Raw genomic sequence first — 6,002 nt, 5'->3', positions numbered from 1 at the left:
GGGGAGAAAATGCAAACTCCACACAGAAAGATCCCGAGCCCGGGATTGAACCCACCATTCAAAATCATAAATAAATAGCTAACAATTGAGTGAACAGATCGAGGGTGCTCTGTTGCGCTCACTATACCCTCTCTAAAAACATCCAGACACTGGCAAAAATATTCCATGTACGTGTTGTGACATAAAAATTAACCAAATATGAGTGATATTGTTTATCAAAGCGCCAATGTAGACTCAGTGTTTCCCACACATTCATTTATTTGTGGCGGCCCGCCACAAAAGAATTACGTCCGCAACAAAAAAGAAAAACTTTTTTTTTTTTTTTGTCCTGTCAGCTTCTTTACAAAAGAAAAGTGTAGGATACTTCTCTTGTTGCCTTATTTGTATTTGACCACTACTGTTTTCTGTTTATTTGTTACTGACTGTGGCAGGACACCTATGCCTCTGTTTCACTTTATGTTGCTGGTAAATAATATGGTTGTAGTAGTAGGCTAAAGTTAAATTATTTAGTATGCACTAATTAAAGGGGCAGAGCTTTAAGAGACATTTTAGCTTTTATATTTTATAAGGTATATTTTTTGTAAGAACCACAATTAATAAATATATTTCAGTGAATAACTTATTGTTCAAATCTGTATATAAATATGTACATTAAGTGTTGTAAGTATATTGTAAAATGGATGGATGGACGTTCAAAACAAAACTGTTATTATTAATTAGTAAGTATACATTTTTTGAGCCTTTTTAGAGAAAATCATATCATTGTAGTAAATGATGCAAATTACTCGACGATGTCATGGTTACCACGCCCATAGCCACGCCCCCACCGCCACAGGTATCTTAGCAGTTTATGGGAAACACTGCGACTATTTTAGCGGCGCTTTGATAGCATTGAGCTAATGCTATCTTACGCTGCTCTTGTTGACACTATAAACCGGCTGCTGCTTTTGCTTTGTCTCAAACTTGCTGAAAGTAAATTCTAGATTATAATTCATGCATCTATTACCTGGTAGTAGACAAGTGTGGCCCTGGTCAGACAGGCTGGTCGACTTTCACATCCCCCAGGTGGCAAACAAAGACCAAAAAAGACGCTTGTTGCAGCAACTTCTTTTTAACCCTTAATGAGGATTGGGATTGACTCTTCATCTTTAATGAAATTATGTGAACAACCCAGCAAGAGTGGGAAATATTACAGTAAGCGTTTGTTTTATTATGGTTGAATATGGTTAGTTTGTATGTTTAGCACTGAGCAATGCTGCGGATGCTAGTGTCACAATAAAGCTGCACCGGGTCGCAGTCGGCTTTCTAAAACGTATTACTCACCCTCTTTGTGTTCGGGCTCAAAAATATAAGGTTTCGTATCATATTTTTTCCCAAAGTAATCATAATTGGCTTTCACAAAGTCTGCTTTATTAGCATTGTTGTTGATGGGGAAGGGATGTTTGGTTCCTCACACAACGTTACACAATCACAATATCTCTTGAAACACTTACTACGAGAGTTGTGTGGTCCTCTGTGTTCTAAATTTTATTTATTTTATTTATTGTTTTAATTGGTTTTACCCTTTAAAATCGTTTTTAATCATATTTATTTTTATATTTTTTTATATTGGTTTTATATTAATTTTTTTGTTTTTATTCAAGGTTCATTTTGCCAATTTGTAGGGCTTCAACTATTTTGATAGTCGACTAGTCATCTACTATTGTAACAGTTGACTACCGGATTTTCCGGACTATAAGCCGCTACTTTTTTCCAACGCTTTGAAACCTGCAGCTTACAAAACGGTGGGGCTAATTTATGGATTTTACTTCGAATGGCCATAATGTTTTGTATTCAACAAATAGTTTTCATATTACACCGACAGAGACACTGAAAAGGTGTTCATAAACTGTAAACCAGAATCGTCAAAATTCTTTTTAAAAGAAGTCTTGAAATATCTTCAGTCTTATGTTATGATGTGAGCTTATGTCATATATTAGTTTCACCTTGTAAATATAAACAAACCTTTGCATGATATTTACATTTTTTGAGTTTCACCAGTATGTACAGTATATTTTCTAAGGAGATGACAAAGGTTCTTAAAAATGAAAATGTAACTAAATGTTAAATACTAACCTGTGGATTTTTCTTCGCTAACGGATAAATTATGTGATTGATTAAACAAAGAAATCAAACAATGTACTAAAATCATCCACTTTAAGAAACCGTTCAAACTCAGTGTTTACAAAGTACAAGGAAGAAGAATCCCGATAAACATCTTGAACCTTATTTAAAAAGGAGAACATCTTATCTCGTAAAGGATGAATAAAGACATCAATGACTTTTCCGTTTTGTTTGATCAGCCATTTTACTGCTGTGTGACAGGCACCGTTTGGAAACAATTAAGGTATGTAAATAAACATTTACAACCTCTTCCTACAGTATGTAAATGTCTCATTTCACAACGTACCGGTATATACAGTCGTGGTCAAAAGAACTTGACTCTTGGTCACTTGTAAAGAACATAATGTCATGGCTGTCTTGAGTTTCCAGTCATTTCTACAACTCTTATTTTATTGTGATAGAGTGATTGGAGCACATACTTGTTGGTCACAAAAAACATTCATGAAGTTCGATTCTTTTATGAATTTATTATGGGTCTACTGAAAATGTGACCAAATCTGCTAGGTCAAAAGTATACATACAGCAATGTTAATATTTGCTTACATGTCCCTTGGCAAGTTTCACTGCAATAAGGCGCTTTTGGTAGCCATCCACAAGCTTCTGCTTGAATTTTTGACCACTCCTTTTGACAAAATTGGTGCAGTTCAGTTAAATTTGTTGGTTTTCTGACGTGGACTTGTTGCTTCATCATTGTCCACACGTTTAAGTCAGGACTTTGGGAAGGCCAGTCTAAGACCTTAATTGTAGCCTGATTTAGCCATTCCTTTACCACTTTTGACATGTATTTGGGGTCATTGTCCTGTTGGAACACCCAACTGCGCCCAAGACCCAACCTCCGGGCTGATGATTTTAGGTTGTCCTAAAGAATTTGGAGGTAATCCTCCTTTTTCATTGTCCCATTTACTCTCTATAAAGCATCAGTTCCATTGGCAGCAAAACAGGCCCAGAGCATAATACTACCACCACCATGCTTGACGGTTGGAATGGTGTTCTTGGGATTTAAAGGCCTCACCTTTTCTCCTCCACACATATTGCTGGGTATTGTGGCCAAACAGCTCCATTTTTGATTCATCAGACCACAGAACTTTCCTCCAGAAGGTCTTATCTTTGTCCATGTGATGTCAGACGAAACAAAAATTGAGCTGTTTGGCCACAATACCTAGCAATAGGTTTGGATTGTTAGCTATTTATTTATGATTTTGAATGTATAAAAAAGCCAAGCATATGTTGATACATGAAAAGAAAATTTAGTTGGTGTTTCTTAAATACCGGTGTGATTTATAATCCACAATACTATTGTTGGCCATATTTATATCATGTATTGTCTGTATTGCGCAACCTTAACCCAAAGACGGCCAAAACAGCATCAGGGAACTCAACTGTCCTCTCTGCCCGCATCCACACACAGTCAACTGTTACGTTTACGGCCTCACAGACAAGACCGAAATCCCAGAACCCTTACACTATACACAAAACCGCCAGGCAGCTCCATTTTGTGACATTAAAAAAACCTGGACAAAACGTAGCTACAGAAGAAAGTTACCCAACAGGTGATTGTGTTACCGGGCCTGGGCAGCGAGCAAAGTTGGTGTCCCTGCAACTTCCGGCACCTTCTGGACTTTGCTAATCCCAGGGATGCCGCGGTCGCTGCATTCAGGCCCATCTGTTCAGCCCTGTCGTAACTGCTCAGCCCAAGGCCTGCAAACGTGATTAGTGGGAGATTACATCTGCTTGAAGTGTAACTCCCCTTCTCCAAAACCAGTTATATAAAATATAATTAAAACAAGTCAAACATTGTTGGGATATTTGGTTGTTGAGTATACCCTATGTGCTTTCTGGACTTATCTACCCTGCTTCACATCATGCTCATGTAGAATGTCCTACACTACTGCACGGCTTAATGCGGCTTCACTTTCCTCCTCTACCGGATTGCCTGCGTCGTCTCTTTAGCTTCCCTCAGGGCGCTACATACGTATTTCAAGACGTCTTTTCAAGCTTTCTCTCTCATGTGTGCATGACCTCTGACTAATGCGGCTGCTCGTTAGCCAGGGTTACTTCCAAAAGCGCGTCTGACACATTTCGTTCTGCACTGACGGACGTGCATCATCTCTTTTTTCACATTATTATTAATGTGAGTGAGCGTGATTGAGTGCTTTTTGCATGTTAGGTTTTTTCGACATTGGCTTAAAGTGGGTGTCGTAGATGGTCCGCTAGCACGTGAGCTGTAGGGGAGGAATCTTTGGGCACGAGTCGATTAAAAATCGATTATTGATGCATCATTAACTTATGTATATTGGTTAGGGGTGTAACGGTACACAAAAATTTCGGTTCGGTACGTACCTCGGGTTATAAGTCATGGTTTGGTTCATTTTCGGTACAGTAAGAAAACAACAAAATATAAATTTGTGGGTTATTTACCAAATTTGCTAAATCTTCCACCAAAAATGTTTTTCTTAGTTGAATATTTGATGTGAAGTAATCAGAACCTTGGATAGGTCAATAATTCATAATAACATTGTTTTGAGAAGAAAGAAAAAAAAAACAGCTTTGTTTTATTAGTCAACATTGCAACTTTTTCTAAATTACATTTAACCTTTTAGGCTTTTTTATTTCACTTTTGTTATGTTTTTGTTTATTTTAATAGTATTTTTAGAATGTGCCGTGGGCCTTTAAAACATTAACTGTGGGCTGCAAATGGCCTCCGGGGCACACTTTTGACACCCCTGCTATAGATAATAAAAAATTAAATCTGATAAATCTATGCATAAAAAGCAGAGCTTGGCGATACATGCGCGTTTATCATAACTCTCTCGCTCTCTCTGTCTCTGCCCCTCCCTCACCAATGCTGCTGGGCGCACAATTTGTTTTGTTTTTAACCCCTTCTTAACCCTGGACGTACATTGAAAATACCCGCAACCCTAACTCAAAATGCCGGACATTTGAGGCATTTAAGAAACTCCGCCCGACAGCTCCGCAAAAGAGGACATGTCCGGTGAAAAGAGGAAGTATGGTCAGTCTATCCTAGCCCGTTAGCAGCTAGCATGCCGTGTGTTGTGCCTCGGTGTGCATTGTTTACACAACGTACGTTACGCTACTTAATATGTCCATGTGGAAACTCGTTCGGTACACCTCCGAACCAAACCGAAACACCCGTACCGAAACGGTTCAATACAAATACACGTACCGTTACACCCCTAATATTGGTGCAGTTTTACATTTCTTTTTGTTTCCCTAAATAAGCGTTTATCACTTGCAACATTTAAAATCCGTGCATTTGTAAAAAAAACAAAAAAAACCCGTGAAATTAATTCCCATTACATGTATTATGTTATATTAAACGTGTGCAAAACTGGAGCATAAGTGCCCTAGAACAGGGGTGCCCATTACCTCGATCGCGAGCTACCCGTCTAAAAATTAGCGGTCATCAGTCTTTACCAACACGTCACTTTCGTCACTTGATTGACATTCACGGCACCTGAGGGTCTTCTGAGATGACGCTGGTTGCTGCGAGCTCATTATTAATAAAAAATGACCGACAGGAAGGCGGGAAACACTTTTTATTTCAACAGACACTCGCGCCGTACCTGCCTTCAAAATTGCACAGTTCCTATCTTCACAGTAAAAGCGCTGCTTCATCCTGCCTGCGCTAACAAAATAAAAGTCTCAGAAAGCTGGCGTGCACAAGCTAGCAAGCTACGGAGTTTGCCCTCAATGTATTTCTTGTAAAGTGTATAAAAAGGAGTATGGAAGCTGGACAAATAAGATGCCAAAAAACAACCACTTTTGTGGTATTGGACCGAAACGAAGACGTTTTTTACTCCTCCATTTGAAAATGTGGA

Source organism: Entelurus aequoreus, linkage group LG10 (genome assembly GCF_033978785.1).
Source record: "Entelurus aequoreus isolate RoL-2023_Sb linkage group LG10, RoL_Eaeq_v1.1, whole genome shotgun sequence".
Classification (NCBI taxonomy): domain Eukaryota; kingdom Metazoa; phylum Chordata; class Actinopteri; order Syngnathiformes; family Syngnathidae; genus Entelurus; species Entelurus aequoreus.
The sequence above is the reverse complement of the archived record's forward strand: the minus strand, read 5'-3'. Positions refer to the sequence as shown.